Source organism: Nomascus leucogenys, chromosome 8, assembly GCF_006542625.1.
Source record: "Nomascus leucogenys isolate Asia chromosome 8, Asia_NLE_v1, whole genome shotgun sequence".
In the NCBI taxonomy this organism is placed as follows: Eukaryota; Metazoa; Chordata; class Mammalia; order Primates; family Hylobatidae; genus Nomascus; species Nomascus leucogenys.
Window position 1 is genome coordinate 7,185,732 of NC_044388.1, and position 17,743 is coordinate 7,203,474.

General features: G+C 37.9%; 1 protein-coding gene and 1 pseudogene across 1 annotated transcript in view; one reads left to right on the plus strand and one right to left on the minus strand.

Moving 5' to 3' along the window:
* SLC9A9 (solute carrier family 9 member A9) overlaps positions 1-17,743 on the plus strand; it is a 598,822-nt gene that overhangs the window by 227,742 nt on the left and 353,337 nt on the right. The window lies entirely within an intron of this gene.
* Positions 3,439-4,432, minus strand: LOC105740165 (annotated as a pseudogene).

The following is a 17,743-nucleotide window of genomic DNA, read 5'->3' on the forward strand; positions in this document are numbered from 1 at the left end:
TTTAGAGTTAGATGTAGGCAAAATTAAGTAATTGGGTATTGATTTATTTAGCAATAAAATCCAGTATTTCTAGTAGCTTTGCAGAGAGCTGTATTTAAGGACTTACCCTGTTTAATATTTTTATCAGTGACTGAAATCATGGGACAGATTGCAGGCTTGTCAAATTTGCAATTGCTATGAATCTGAGAGGTATAGCAAGTATACTAAATAAACTATCAAGATTCCCAAAATATAGCAATGAGCTGGAAAAATAGATTTCTTATCTATTTAAGGTTAGTTTGACATAACTAGTCTCTGAATTATTAATTATATTTTAATCATCCTACCAGATTTTGTTTTAAGCTATTAACTGATAAATAATCTTAGGTAACAGCGTTTCCAAAGAAATATACTTAAGCAAAGTCTATAATATTCAGAAAATACATTGGAATATGAATTTATTTTTAAAACTTTTCCAAATGATCAAATTCAAAAAGGAGCTATAAATCAGAATTCCATTTTCTCCCTCAAATTTTCACTTAGTAAACTCAACCCAGGGCCTGAGAGTTAAACTCTGATTATTTTTCCCCATGAACTGCATTATCATTAACAAAATTGATCTTATCTGAAAAATCTCACTGATAATAGTCAAGGCAGAAAGAATCTACCTTAGCTTCTGTGATAAAAGAAAAGGCTTTGTGCTCTTATCCACAAGAATCATTTCTTCACCCCAAATAAACTGGCATGTTCAGAGGAAAAAGACAATTCGCTAAAATGGAAGGTATTTGTGGATTATCCTGCACCTTCCTAGAAGGTGGTTACATTGCTAGAGCAGCTCTGCCATTCTTGAGACACAATCAATCAGACAAGTGGTTGTTTTCTGCTGTTGTTTCTCTGGGTTTTGCCTTTTTTCCCTACTTAAATGGCTTGGCTTAAGGAGTTATTTAAACAAATGTGAAATCTCTATATTTCAGTTCACGTCACTTCTCATTGAGTTTGAAGCATCTCCTTAATGAATAACCCAAAGATAATTATTATAAAGGATAACAAAAGGTTGTCTGTCAGTTTCTTTTTTTCTCTTTTTCCCCCAGGCCAACTTGAGGATAAATGATTGTTGAATTAACAAAAAATACATGTTTTTGTTTTTTCATTGAGCCTCATATTAGCCACTAAGGAAGTAAAAATAATGTAATTGGATTATCTTTCATCTCCTTGCCAAAAATGATTTCTCTGCTGCTGTGTCTTGACATCCTCAATTGGTCCTTCAGATTTACCGCTCTCAGAAGACAAGGAGTGCTTCTGTTCTGGTCACCACTGAATCCCCAGTGCCTAATGCCTGGCTCATGATAGACTCTTAATAAACACTTGTTGAGTGAATGAACATCTCAGGGCCTTTGAACATGCTATTCTTTTTGTCTGGAATTCTCTACCCCCAGTGCCACCTAAAACATCCCACAATTCCACCCCCTTCCTTTCCTGGACACCTCTTTCTCATCTGTCAAATGTCAATTTAAATGGAGTGTCTAGGCATGAATTTTGCCAGATATTATAGCTAGTAGATCTCTCTCCCTTGCTCCCCACTACACACGCACGCACATGCACATATACTGGTAGGGCTGCCAGATTTAGCAAATAAAAATGGAGGACACCCAGTTAAATTTGAATTTCAGATCAATAATGAATAATGTCTTAGTATTTAATATTGTCAACTCTAAATACTATGCCCCGATCATAGCACTTATCATAATTTGTAATTATATTTTGTTTACTCATTTATTGTTTATTATTCCCTAATATATTTTAAACTCCATGCCAGCAGGGACAATGTCTGTTTTCCTCACCAACCGATCCCATCGTTCAGCACAGTTGTCTGCACTAGTAGATACTCAATACGTACTTGTTGAGTCAGTAGTTTGGACATCAGACAAGCTGTCAAGCTTATCATTGTCTATTAATTGATAAATTATTTGGGTGAACAGACTATTTATTTAGTGGTTCCCCCGTGTGGTTACTGATTACAGTCAGTTACATTTTTAAGATATTACCTTATCTCTTGATGATGTCACTACAAAAGTAATTTCTCTACATGCAGATGTGACAGAGGAAAACAGGGAGATGGTCATAATTTACCACAAAAAGACTAACTAGTTAAGTGTCTATAGTGTAGCTCCTCTGCTGATAGTTGATTTAACCTTTTTGGAAAAAAATATATATACTTAACTGAACTACATTATTATTATTTTTGCTCAAGAAGAAGTTTTGAATATATTAATCTGGGAGAAAATAAAATAGTATTGACTATAATATTTTAAATACATATTTAAATACATTCCTTGGGCCTGATTCACAGCATCTATAAAATGAGACTGTTGACAAAATGTGTTCTAATTTTATGTTATATAACTCTGATAGCACCAAAGTTTATGCCATAAAATTATTTTGCAGTTCAAAAAATGATTATTCTAACAAATAATCAAATATAGTCATTTAAGTGACTCAAATATGTCTCTATAGTTCATCTTACTAACATTAAATATTATAGAGTGAGTGTTTATAATACAGATGGTCTCCAATGTACAATGCTTTGACATAATGATTTTTCAACTTTACAGTATTGTCAATTCTAAATACTAGAGTGTTTAGCAACACTCATTCAGTAGGAAACATACTAAGAGTACCCATACAACCATTCTGTTTTTCACTTTTGGAACAGTATTCAATCCATGATATGAGATACTCAACATTCTTTTATAAAATAGGCTTTATGGTAGATGATTTTGCCCAAGCGTAGGAGAATGTAAGTGACCTGAGCATATTTAAGGTAGGCTAGGCTAAGCCATGATGTTCCATCAGTTAGGTGTATATTAAATGCATTTTCAACTTAACGATATTCTCAACTCGCCATAAAGTTATTGGGATATAACCCCATCGTAAGTGGAGGTGCATCTGTACCCTTTCTCTGCTTTTATCCCTCCATCCTCCATCTAGCTGTCCCTTAGGAAAACAGCTTCTGCTCCCTAGTCGCTCACATTCTAAACAAAAGCATGCTCCTTCCCAGCAGTTACAGTGAGAAAGCCGTATTTTCCTAACGGTGTTTAGAAGGGTAAAATACATAATACATTAAATTAGATAAATGAAATACAATAAACACAGATATATTAAGTAAATAATGGCCTGCCCTCCTGGCAGCTCACAGTTTAATTGGAGAAGTAAATGTTCACCTCCACCCAAGCTCATTCATTACCAGTTTCCAACTATTTGTTTTAGCTCTTTGTATTTTATTAATTATTTGTGTTGGTCTCATTCACAGATGAAATTTTTCACTTGTAATTCCTCAGAAATAAATCCATTCATAGGGAATTCAGAGCAGTGCAAATAAATTTCACACCATCCAGTAGGAAATGACAGCAACAATGAAAAGGAGTGGGAGGGGCCTGGGGATCAGCCAACGGGACCAATTCAGTTCTCAACTGGTGTTGGGTTTTGGAAAGTTTGCCTCACTCTAACCTGTACAGCACAGTCCTTTGGGAACTTTGGCTCCTCCAATTTCATTTTGTTAGTGAGAGGTCTGCCAGAAAAGAACCACCGCTGACTACACAGTTCCACTCCTTCTGCTGCGAGTCACCACAATACTGTGTCGGTGCTGCACACTAAAAGTTTGAGGGCTTTGCCTGTGGGAAGACACAAACGGAGCTGACATTCATATCTAGAATTGGGTGGTGGCTGAGGAACATTCAGAGTCTCTATGTTCTTTTCCTCTGTCGTGGTGATTTCTGCTGCCAAGCAATAGATTGGAAGCTGATATCTATTCCCCAGTTCATCATAGCACTCTGTGAGTGCACCATGTATAATGTTACATTTGCACTATCAATGACTGCTTGTGCAAGTTCACAATAACTTCTCTCAAAAACACATGCAGCAGCCTTCAAGAAATCCCAAATCTCCTTACAGCCTTGAAAAGCTAGTGCAGTCGTCCGGGTGTGGTGGCTCACGCTTGTGATCCCAGCACTTTGGGAGGCCAAGGCGAGCGGATCATGAGGTCAGGAGTTTGAGACCAGCCTGGTCAACATAGTGAAACCCTGTCTCTACTAAAAATACAAAAATTAGCCAGGCATGGTGGCGCACGCCTGTAGTCCCAGCTACTCAGGAGACTGAGGCAGGAGAATCGTTTGAGCCCAGGAGGCAGAGTTGTGGTGAGCTGAGATCACGCCACTGCACTCCAGCCTGGTGACAGAGGGAGACTCTGTCTCAAAAAAAAAAAAAAAAGAAGAAGAAGAGCTAGTGCAGTCTCCCAAAATTCGACCCTCTTGCTTCCCAGTTGTCTATCTGTCATGGGATAGTAGCTTTTCCTTTTTTGTTTCTCCTTTTTCAAAGGCTGGTTACCAGCTAGAGCAACTCTGGTGCCCTCTGAGTTCTTGCTGAGTCTGCCTGAGGAGTTGTTCTGGATGCCCACACCCACGTGGGCTCCCTGGTGGTTGTCTACCACCTCTGGGCGCTTGTCTGAGCTCACCTCTCACCCAACACAGGCCAGCCGCCTGCTGATTTTTTAATTTTAACATTTATTGAGTGTTTACTATGTATTAGTACTGATAAGTGATTTACATATCCCAGCTCATTTAATCCTCCCAACAACTATGCTATATTTACTTCTTATCCTATTTAATAGATGAGAAAACTGAGGTTCAGGGAGGTTAAATTACTTGCCAAAACCCCTCAGCTAGAAAGTGGAGGAATTTAGGATGGATCAGATATATGGTATATTTTGAAGTGAGATAAATGGATTACATGTCAAATGAAATAGATCAAAAAAGTCTTGTAAAAGTAGGATTCTCCCTGCAAATGAACAAAAGGACTATAGCATGACTCATGGAGGCAGGGGCTACCAGAAGAAGAAGGATTCTCTCAACCTCTCACTTCTCTTCTGTGGCTAAGATACAGCTGTGATAAGGGGTTTAGTGGGAGGGTATTAGGTGATCCAAAGACACCCGGGTTGAAACTCCACCTCTGCCACTTGCTAATGTTCCTGGACAAGTTTCTTACCCTATTTGACCTTCAACAAAATACAGGCGCATTAGGTTTTGTGAAAACTTAATGAGATGGGCTCTTTGTAAACTGTAAAACATGATGAAAATGGTATTTATTACTTGGCCTATTCTGTTGGTGGGACCAGAAGTTGCTGAGATACCGAGAAAGAAAAGGGCATGCTTAGAAGTGCTTCAACTCAGTCCTTTTTTAAACTGCTGTCCATGTGGGTGGTCCTCTGGATTCAGCTGGAAAAGAGTGGAGATTAATGAGAGCTAGTTTATCCTCTTACCCAAAGCTATTGTCCTGGTAAAATGAGGATTTATTTGCCTTTCCTCGGGATTGACACAGCATGACACCATGAGATGAATTTTTATCTAGGGCAATGCAAAACATTGTATACATGCATTACACAAAATAAAAGCTTCTGTAAAGATTTTAATATTTGACTGCTATGCATGGAAAATGTGTCTGCATTATGTATGCAATGTAAATTTTTGCAAATTTGAAAATCCCATTTTCATCAGACAAGCATAATGGTTCCGGTTTGCTTTGAGTAAACTTCCTTTTTTCTAAGTATTAGTTAGTGTTTGGAAATGCTTTTTCTTTCTTTATTCCCCCTTACACAAACAAAATTACTCTGCTTAGAGCATTTATGACAAGTTCTCTCAAAAACTGAACCCTGTCTGGGATTTTGCTTGAGAAACTATATAATCTTTATAGTGACAGCATCTTCTGTGTTTTCTTTTTAACCTCCTTGATTTTCCTCTTGTCTTTCAGTTACTCCTTGTGGACATTCTTCAACATCTCTCTACAATATCAATAAAATACAGGGCTTAGAAAATTGCCTCAGCAGCTCTTCTGAATGAGTTAGATAGAGGTGTGTGGGTTGCTAAAGAACAATTCTTTCTCTTCTGTAAAATTATTTTCACTGTTATGATGAGCTTGATTGGGGAAGCCATCCCAACTTTCAAAATGCAGGGTACTATGGTTCTGCAGTCCCTTTGATGTGATGCTCCATAGAAACTGCCAATTCTCTTCTCGGAAGAATGGTCTAAACCCTCTGAGTCTTTCACTAGGCCAAGTAGATAGGAAATTCTATCTGATTGCTTTATTTCTCCTTCAAATAAATAGCTATTTTCATATTATTTCTGTGTTCCCAGATGAAAGTGGCATTTCAATTTTGTAAGGTGATACTTCTTACTGTTAGATGAGAATATCTTTGAAGGCTCCTCAGGATATTTTCATCAGGCAAGAAATGTCTCCCCTGTAGTGTATCCAAGGAGGCTGAGAAGAATGGTCATTCTCTTGTCATCGTGCCAGGTTGGTCCTAAGGCCACCTCTCTCGCACCATCAGGAACCACCTTTGGTCTTCTAGACAGAATTAGGAAAGATTAGGAAGTGGCAAATGAACTTTGTACTGTCTGAGCCCCTGTGGGGTGTCTGTGGTTTTCTACAGTTACCAGACTTCCCAAATCTGCAATGAACATTGGGCCCTGAGACTCCTGACAAAGCCCCTTCTCCCTTCAGCTACCCTAATATTCTACTCCTATTATGGAAGGCTCTGACCTTTGGCATCGAATACTTTTCTTTACACTCTCTTCCAAAGACCCTCTCTATACTCCTTCAACTTCTGATCTCCAAAGCTCCCAATGTATTTAATATAAAACTCTCTTGACACAAGTTCAATCAGTTGGCCACATAAAGTAGGCCTTATGCATTATTGACTTTGGGACTCTGTTGAGAATTCCGTAAGAGGGCTCAGGAAATGGTCTATATTAATGCTTTTCCTCCCACGGTTCCAGCACTCTGAGATCTCTTACTTGTATCTCAGTCTCAGCTGTGTTCTTGGCTGTCATGCAAATATTCCTAGGATCCATTTTCTCTCTACCTTCACTCTGATACCACTTCATGGTCTCCCTCAATCCTTTCTGGACTTATTCAAAAGCCTCTTAAGTGATCCCATTGCCTCTGGACTCTCTCTCCTTTAGTCGATTCTTTATGTTGCTATCAGTCTTGTTCTCTAAAAGACGGGTGTTGTCAGGCCAGAGGCCAGTGGCTGCCTGGCATCTCAGGATCAAGTTGAAAGTTCTTAACAAATAATTCCTAGCCCTTCATTGAATCACTACTACCTTTATCTCCAGCCTCTTCAGGAATGTGTAAACTTAGATTCGTACAGGCTAAGGTAGATAGATAAGTGACATAGGCTGGCAGAGAGTGGGAAGGACAATGGGAAAATGGAGAGCCCATTCCCCACCTTAAGGCAACTGCTGCTTTTTAGCTCTAATTCTTGCCATGCTGAAAAGTAGGTCCAAAATGGACAGATCTGATTTTTTGAAAGAAGTTAAAAATCTGGATTTTCTATGTGAATTCTCCTAATTTTAAAATGTTAAACATATTTTCTTTTAAACTAATAAATGAAAAGACAATGAGCAGACTAAATAAAGCATAGCAATCAGATGAAGCCCACGGGCCACCAGTGTGCAATCTGCCCCCACCTCCATCTATTCTAATCCAGGGTTCAGTCAATGTTTTTGTGTAAATGGCTAGATGGTAAATATTTTAGGCTTTATGGGCCATAGGGTCTTGATGGCAATTACTTGACACTAGTTGTAGTACAAAAGCAGCCATATGCACTAGGTCAATAAATGGGCATGGCTGGTGTTCCAATAAAACTTTATTTATAAAAACAGAATGGATTAGGCTGACTATAGTTTGCTGACTCTTGCCTAATCAAAGTAAGATATCTGATACTTCTCTAGAGACTCCACATTATGATAGATTCTATCCCTTTGCCCAAAATGGCATTTCCTCCTTCATTCACCTGGCTCATTCCCTAGGCATCCATCATCAAGACTAAATGCAAAACACCTATTTGGGAAAACATGCCTGACTCTTTCTAAGGCCCAGCTGTGTTAGGTGCCCTCTTGGCTCCCATTTCATGCTGAGCATTCTTCTTATCACACTGTGCTTTCTTTTTTGTTTTATTTCTTGGTTTCTCTGACTGGAGCATGATCATCTCTCAGGCAGGCATTTATCTAGTATCTAATTTATTGAGCAAAAATGAGCAATTGATAAAAGATACATGTAAAATTTAGACATCTAATTTAACAATGTCAAACAAGGACATCTCTATCCATATTTATGAGAGGTTTCTAAGGTGTCACTAAACATCCTTGGGAGAAGCCAAGAGGAGTTGTTAGCCTCCTAGGCCAGGATTTAGGGAAAGTGAGGTCTGTGCTGGGCTCTGCCAATGACCAGCACTTGGCTGAATCAACTCTGTCACTTTCTAGACCTCGATTATTTACGTCCATAAGTCAGCTCTACATCATGATCCCTAAGCGTCCCTTCTATTCCCAAAATTCTCTGGGAAATTTTCTCGACATTTTAAGCAGCATAGACTGTATATAGGTTAACCCTTTTTAATGCCATAATCCAGTGATAACCTCAAAGATTATTGAGGGACATATGGAACTATTTGCCTCTTCATTCACTGACCCCAAGTTATTTGTTTTGAGGAGTTTTCTGGGGGTGTTTTTGGTGTTTGGGGATGTTTTAAGAAAGCTTTCTCCTCCTTCAATTTCAGTCCTAAGTTTTTGTACTTCTAGTAGTCTCCCAACTCTTTCTAATTCACTGTTTCTAATGTTTTACATTATAAAATCAGGTAACCAACCTTCTCTAAACTTCTTAGAATTGTGCAGATGGTAAAAGTGAATGAAAGCAGAATATTGTACTGTAAAGAATATGAAATTTAGGCCGGGGGCAGTGGCTCACGCCTATAATCCCAGCACTTTGGGAGGCCAAGGCGGGCGGATCACGAGGTCAGGAGATCGAGACCATCCTGGCTAACACAGTGAAACCCCGTCTCTATGAAAAATCCAAACAAAAATTAGTTGGGCATGGCGGCGGGTGCCTGTAGTCCCAGCTACTTGGGAGGCTGAGGCAGGAGAATGGCTTGAACCCGGGAGGCAGAGCTTTCAGTGAGCCGAGATCGTGTCACTGTACTCCAGCCTGGGTGACAGAGCGAGACTCTGTCACAAAAAAAAAAAAAGAAATTTAAAGTTATAAATTTCAGATGAAGTCTCAATTTTTCCTTCTGTTATTTACACTGTGCAGCCTTGGAGAAGGTGCCTAATCTCCCTGAGCACCTATTTTCCTCATCTATAAAATGAGGATAATCATGTATACCTCATGCAGTTGTTTTGAAAGTCAATGATGATAAATTTGTTTATAGTACTTAATAACAAAACGCATCAAATGATACTTGCTACATTCATTTTACTATTATTATTGGCTCTGAGTTATTGTCACGTTCAGGCCTCTTGAGTGGTCCTAGTTAACCAGGTTGCAGGGGGATGCTTTTCCTCTTCCATCCAATTCTAATGATGAGTCTCAGACACAGTCTGATGTTCAAGCAGTTTGTTCCGCCAGTGCTCTTACAAGACAGAGAGGAGGAGCAAGTGGTATAAGGGCATGGGAAAGATACAGTCCGGACCAAATAATTGCTGCCGGATGGAGGGGGTCTCCATCTGTAGACCACTCTTAGAGTTTGGAAGATTTCTGCTCTTATACCTGTATTCAATCTGGATCAGTTACCAGGTGATTCATTCATAAAGTGAGTTTGAACTATTCTTGGAAGGATAGGCTTTGTTGTAAGGCTCATGAAACTTGCATTGAGCCAATAATAATGTTTCACCTGCTTTCGTAACCATAGGCCTGGTGGTGACTGTCAGTGCCTGTGGTGTGGCCAGTGCACTTGGGATTGTCATTCTAAATTCACAGGCGTCTGGGTCTGCTACTTTTAGTAATGAGACTCCGAGGCAAGTTGGCTGACTTGTGTATGTTGTTCATGGGCTGCTGCCAGCAGCACCCAGCAGGCATCATTGTGGGTAGCACACCCCTGGAGAAGCCATGCTGTCTCCCTGTCTCACCCCCAGTGTCCATAAGGGCCTATTCCCAGGACCCCATCTCTTCTTACTTGCAAGGGGACAAACACGCTCTGAAGGACTCTGAAGAACTCTGAACGGGACAGTTATCGCCTGTCATAATTTCAACACATGGACTTAAGCTTTCATAACCTTTTCTTAAATTTCAAATTTCTGGGCTCATGGCTATTTTTTGAAAAGCTTAGTCAGATAGTATCTCAGAAAACACCAAGTACTCCACCTGATACATAAAAGGTTACCATAAATGTGGAATCTGAATTGTTCGTTCTATTCCCCATCATGGGAGTGGAAAGTTTCTGATTTCCTAACTGTGGTTTATATCTCTCTCACACTAATAGAGAAATAAAAAACCTTAAATCATCTTGGATCCCTGTTGAATACCATGTGAGTAAAGACGTGATCCAATTATAGCACATTCAGAGAGCAATTTCTCCTCTTTTTATTAGGCAGTCAGTAAGATGTACTCTATTGTCTGTTGGAGAACTATGAATTAAAGTGCCTGGAATCTGAAGAGAGCTCTGTACAGCCTATTTTCCCTCAGGCCGGACATATCCTTGAATATGCCTTGTGGCTCAGTACGAAAGAGAGGCAGAAATGGTTGCAAGCCTGATCAAATCAAGGCACTGATCAAAGGACTAAATATACAGCTTGCCAAATGATGCATAGCAAGGGTGAGAAGGAGAAAAAGGATCAAAAATTGATACAGGCATAACAAAAATGAGTACACAGCCTTGTGTAGAGAACTAACCAGAAGCAGGAACATGAAATTGAGCCTAGGAAATACTAGAAATACCAGTCTTAACCCTCAGAGATGGTACCCTTGTTGCCTGCCTTGAAGTCTCCCAGAGGAAACTAAGGAGGGACTAAGGTTCATTCGGGTGATGTGTTTCTGCTGTGGAGCTGAGGGACAACTAAAAGCACAGCAGAGGTAACCTAAATAATCTGTAGGAAGGAAATTATAAAATTTGAATAGAGGAGAGATACACTATGTTGTTGGATAAGAAAGCTCAATATTAAAAGTGCTAATTTTCCCAAAATTAATTTTAAAGTGTAATTCAATTCCCATAAAAATAATAGAGCTATTTTTTTCTAGAATGGACAAAATTATTTTAATTTCATATGAAAGAATAAATGAGTTACAATAAGGTCTAAAGCAATTTAGCAATAGAAAGAATAATGGAATAAAAAATTATAATTATTGCAGTGTGGTATGGGGATAGGAATGGAGAGGTCAAACGAATAGAATAGAACATTCAGAAAAAAAAAAAAGAGGCATGTCTGTGGACACTTATGCACATGTACTCCATGTTTAAAAGTGGCATTATAATTCAGTGAGAAGAGGGGAAGGAGATGAAGTTGAACCATTTAGCTGTCCAATTTAAAAAAAAAAAAAAAGAAAGTTATAACTCTACCATCATAACTTACATGAAAACAAATTCCAGATCATTTTTAAAATGTAAGAAATACCAGACTTACTACTACTTAATACTACCTGGTAAGCACTTAACATATCTTTCTGGAAGACTTTGTGGTCATAAAACTGGATTGCAAAATTTGAGAAGTTTCAGCATATTCTGGAGATTCTGGTTGCCAGAGCCTTAAACATATAAAAATTACAGACTGTTTCACAACAGTCTTAATTTTCTTTTCAGTAAGCTAACATCTATAATTGCTAAAACTTAAACCACTTGCTATTGATATTTGAAATTCCTTTTTCACATTTTTATTTAATTCTAAGATGCTTTTTGAAAAGAAAGAAAGGGAGAAAAACAGAGCACACCTCAGACCTCTTTGAGTTAAAGATTAATCATTCAATTTAAACCATAGCCAAGCATAAAGATAGAAAGCTAATTGATCATATTAAAAGCAGTTTGCCATAGAAAAATGTTTTGTATCTTTCCAGTACTTCCTGGAGTCAAAGAATCAAACTGAGGGGAAAATACGAGCAGTATGTTATCGGGAGGCTATTGCAATCAGCACAGCTGTTTCCAAATTGTTTGTCACATATTTCAGCCCCTGCTGTGGTTTTTTTTAATATACATGTATCTTTCTACATTAGGGGAAAAAATCCGTATCGGTCTAATTTAGTGTTCTTAAAGTGCTTCAGGTTTATAAGACGCTTCTTTAAGCAAGTTGCTATTGAGATAATTCTTTTTGTTTGTATGTAATATTCAAGTTGAAATCACAGTAGTCACCTCTATCTGGCAGGCTGGAACATTCTGGTGAGAGATGTCACAAAATTTGCCCTTAGGGATGTATGAAAATGTAGCTTGGTGTGAATTCAACTGGGAATTCCCATACCTGTCATCTCAAATCAGCTCAGACTAGTTGCAGGTATTTTGGTCTGTTTTGCTATAAATAAAGGGATACTATGAAATGAAGGTTTGATAAATACACATAGTTCTGTTGGAGAAACTTGAAATCACTTCAGAGAAGCAATTATTTACCTCTGCTTTCAATCAGGCATCCATGTTGGTGGTCTGGCATCTGAATACCCAGACGCCTCTTGGAAACATGTTGGAGCACAGGGGTACCACCCTGAAGATCAATGTGAGCTCAAGTCACGCCAGCTCTTATTCACTTAGGGTTATCCCATGAGCGAGAGAGAGACTGCCTAAGGACAATAGGATTGCATGGAGTTTGGTTCTTCCTCCCAGACAATATTCCACTTAAATGGGTTGCACTCATGAAAGTTCGTGTTGGTTCAGGGTTTGAGACTTTGAAAGAAAAAGGTTGAAAATGCAAATTTTAACTGCTATGCTGCTGTAGTGACATCTATTTCTCTTCAAACTTGACACTGACAATGGCAATCACTGTCTGTGCAGGAGGATAGGGTCAATGCCTCTTTGTAGAGACCTACCCTCTATAGGGGCAAGCTAAGATGCTGTCTTGGCTAAGTCTAGTACTCACTATCTATCCTTTAAGATGTTTCTGACATTGATGACTGACCCAAGGCTTTAACTTCAAAGTTTCCTAGGCCAGGCATGGTGGCTCATGTCTATAATCCCAACACTTTGGCTTGAGACATTTGAACCCAGGAATTTGAGACCAGCCTGGGCAACATAGTGAGACCCTATCTCTAGATTTTTTTTTTTTAATTAGCCAGGTATGGTGGTGTTGTTCCTGTAGTCCTAGCTATTCAGGAGGCTGAGACAGGAGAATTACTTAGACCCAGGAGGTCGGGACTGCAGTGAGCCATGATCGGATCACTACACTCCAACTTCAGTGACAGAGTGAGACCCTGTCTCAAAAAAGAAGGGAGTTCTTTCCTTTAATCTCCAGTTATTTTGTATAACATTATTATACTTGATTTCTTGACCTTCCATCCAAGATCCACTCTGAGTCTACCTATTATTTTTATTCAGGCTCCCAGGCTGTAATTAAAACATATTTTATTGTCTTCTAGTTTTCAGTGCTGTTTTCAGAAATCTACTGCTGTATGATTTTTATCACTGCATTTGTGATTTATCTTTTGTCTCTCAAGAAATCATATAGACTCTTATCTTTATTTTATATTGAAATATCACAATAATGTGCCTGGTATAATGCTCGTTTCTACTCATCATGTTTCATGTTTGGGGCCTTCAATTTAGAAAGTCATATCTTGTAATGTGGAAAATTTTCTCATGCCATTCCTTTGATAATTTCATCTTTTCTCTCTTCTCTTTCTTATGGAACCTATTTAGTAAAAATATTGGACCAACTGATGTGATCTCCTCATCTTTTCTCTTCTGCTTTTCAATTCTTCATATCACTCACTCAAACATCTTTTTATCTATATTCTATCGATATAAATATTTTGTGGAAGATTTCCCCAACTTTATGTTCCAATTTTGAAATTTTCATTTCAATCCTTGTATTTTTATTTCTAAAAGCTTTTTTGTTTTTCTGAATTTTTTTTCTAGCCTCCTATGTCCTTCTCTTGCCTCTGAAAATATTGATAATAGTTTTTGGAAGATTTTTTTTGGCACCTTAAATTGTGTTTGCTTTCTGCAGTTTTTTTTTTTTTTCGGTCCTTTTGAGTCTCTTTTTCCTTACTTCTGTAGAAAGGCCAGACTGAGTAACCATATTTAAGAGTGAGGTGAAAAAGAAAGAGAGACTGGAGCAGGGGCAAGTTCTAACCTCATCAACTGGTGAGCCTCACTGCAGGATAACTAAGAAATCTGGCCTTTATTTGAAGGCACCTCTAAATCTCATTATCTGTAAACCAGTCTATTTCTCCAGATAATTTCTCTCTTAGGAGGTATAAGTTGAATGCCAACATTCTGGGAGCCCTGTGTGGAAAGGGGTCTGGGGTTCCCACAGTTCGTTCTATGGATTTCACTTCACCAACCTGTAGTCAGGGCTGCATCCCATTCCTGCTCCGTCCATGCCTGTTGTCCTTAGTCCAGAACCTTTTTGGTTTCAAGAGAGGAAAGCCTACAAGGTGGGGTTTGCGATAATGGCTGGCTGCTCAGAGAAACAGATTGGATATTTTAAACTTGATGAAATGATGCTAAAGTTCACCTGGAAAAATAAGCATTCAAGAATAGAAATGTGGGCTGAGCATAGTGGCCCATGCCTGTAATCCCAGCACTTTGAGAGGTGAAGGCAAGAAGATTGCCTGAGCCCAGGAGTTCAAGACCAGCCTGGGCAACATGGCGAAACCCCATCTCTACTGCAAATTAAAGAATTAACTGGGTGTGGTAGCATGCCTGTAGTCCCAGCTAATGGGGAGGCTGAGGTGGGAGGATTGCTTGAGCCTGGGAGATCAAAGCTGCATTGAGCCATGATTGCCTCACTGCACTCCAGGCTGCATGACAGAGAGAGACCTTTTCTCAAATAAATAAATAAATAAATAAATAAATAAGGGAAAATTCCAAAAGTTCTAAGTAACGCTAAGGAGTGAACTCTATCAGATATGAAAATGTATTATGAAGCTCAGCCATCAAACTTTGGTGCTTGTGAGGGAAAGGGCTGGCAGATTTATGAAAGAATAGAGTCATAAGAAAAATCTAAACAAATACCTGTGGGAATTTTGAATATAATCAAATAGCTTTTCATATCTATAGGGAAAAGATGAGTTATTCAAAAATATTCATTGTAACATTATTTATAAAACAAAAAATTAAAAGCAACCTAAATGTCCATCAATACAAAACTGGTTTAATAAATGCATTAACTGCATATAACATTTATAAATGTTGAAGAGAGGTAGATGCATCTATGTGAGCCGATGTGGAAAGATATCTAATATATAAATTAAGTTAAAAACCAACTTAATAATATGTTTAGTATTACCTCTTATTTCTAAAAAATAGAAAGGGTATAACTTTGCTAATCTATGCAAAAAATCTCCAGAACTGTAAGGCATAGTAACAGTATTTAGCTCTGGAAGTAGGACTTGGGTGTCAGAGAGGGAGGAAAAGTCTTTCACTTTTCACTTTATACTCTCTCTGTTCTCTGAATTAAAAAAAGAAATTCTCCTTGAGAAGGTATATCTTTGATTGATAAAATTTTATTTAAAATCAATAGCTACAACATTCCTAGCTTGCTGCCCAAGTACTAGATTGTGTAAACAATTTTTAAATGTAATTGAAAAAGTATTGATTCTAGGCTACCCTATTCCATAGAAAATTCACCCATGAGCTGGGATTTCTTCAAGCTTGTCATTATTCCATATCTTTGTCTTCACCAACTCCAAGTGCCAATCACCGTGTTTTTTTTTGCTTGCATCTTGCTTGCATTCTTTAGATGCAGTCATCTAAGGTTTTTGGAACACTCTGTCCAGAACTTTTATTTGCTTACCCTGACGCAACATGAAAGCTTCCCAGGAATCTGTTCTCTTAGGTCATTTGCTAGGGTTGCAGTGGATCTATACATAGCACAGTCTGATGGAGAATAGACTCATCTTCAACCCTGCTTTCACTCACTGGAGTGAGAAAATGGATCAGATAAGGGAATTACAGAGCACCACCCACAACGAACCACGTCGCATCATAGACAGCTAAGGAGTTTACGTAATTTCAAATTTATTTTGTTCCAGATAAAAGTTTTAAAATAATTCAGCTATATACAGAAAAAAACCAGTACTCATCACTCAGATTCTTTTTTAGCATTGATATTACTTCAGAACTCTTTTTAAAAGAATAAAATATAGCAACAGCCATAGTCCTGTTCCTCCCTATTCTTTCCCTTCCCCTAACACCCTTCTCTGCACAGGTAACCACATCTTAACCTCAGCATGGGTCCTTCCTGACCAGTTTTTCATATGCGTTATGTCTGTCTGTACCCGTAAGCAATATATAACACATTTCTATATTTTTAAAATTTTACATAAATGGTATTATACTGTACTTATCTGTTTCAATTACATTGCATTTAGCTACTAGTACCAGAAAAAAAAATCCTTCTACAGGATATTAAAGAACTAAGAATATTGTTTGTCTTCATAACAAGAAGTCTAGGGAAAGCCCACCATGGTGGTCCTTGGCCCGCCGCTGTCATCTATCCATCCTGCTTCACTATCCTGGTGTGTGACTCTTCACCTGTTGCTTGCAAGTTAGCAAACTAAACCTCAGAAGTTCACATTCCAGGGCGGACAAAGAGGGAAGACCAACAGCCAAAAGCCTTGTTCTTGTTAAGTTTTATCTTTCTCTTTGGGAAGGGGAAAACACCCAGAGATGTTCACTGCGTATTATTTGCTAGAATTGATGTACCCCTTGCTGCAAGAAAGGGCAGGTTGCTGATTCTTTTCACTTTTCAGCACCCTCAGTAGAGAATATCACCAGAAAAATAAAAAAGGAGGCTACTGATGACTTTTAGGTAGCCAGTCAAGAGTCTGCTCTGTTATCCTTTTACAACTTGCTTTTGCCATTCTTCACCATTATGTCTCTTACAATTTATCCATATTGGTAATTCTAGACACAATTCATTCATGTTGACTGTTGTTTAATATTTCATTATATATTACACTTTATTTGCACATTTTCTATTACTAGACCTTTGAGGTGTTGTCATTTTTTCAGTATTCCAAAAATGCCATGTGAATATCCTTCTGTATATGAATATACCTCTTTGTACTCCTGTGAAAATTATACATAGATAAGTTAAATGTATTTGTGCTATAAAACATAACACATTTAAAACACATATAAACTCGTGCCAAATGTTTATATATATTAAATATACACCTGTTATATATGTATATATAAATACATCTCATACCTTATTTTGTGTTTTCAATGTAAATGCTTTTTCTAGGGTTCTTGTTTTCCTCTTTCCTGATTTTGTTTGGATTGATTATTGAATTCTCTATGTCCCTTTTATTGTTGTTGTTCTATTACTGTGGACTGACTCATTCTAGTTTCTTCCATTATTTTAGTCATTATCCTTAAATTTTAGCATACATAATTAACATAGAATACATAATTAACAAGGTCTGAAATAAAAAAATATTCCTAGCATCATCCCGGACACTGCGTATAAATTAAAATGCTTTAATGATTTTCAACCCTTCCATTATTTGTGCTATCAATTTGCTGGTGTTTTAGTTCCACCTTATTGTTAACCATTCAGTAATCATTATTATTTTACAATTAGTGGTTACGTTGGCTTCTCTACAAGTTTAACAGTTTGTTTGCTTACCAATGCTTCATGTACCTACTCCTTCCTCTGTGTTCAGTTTTATTCTTTCTGAAGATTTTCCTTTAGTGATTCTCTTACTAAAAGTATATGATTAGTAAATTATCTCGGTAGTAGTAATCTAGTAGTAATTATTAGTCTTTTGCTTAAAAATCTATTTTGTCCTCACTTTT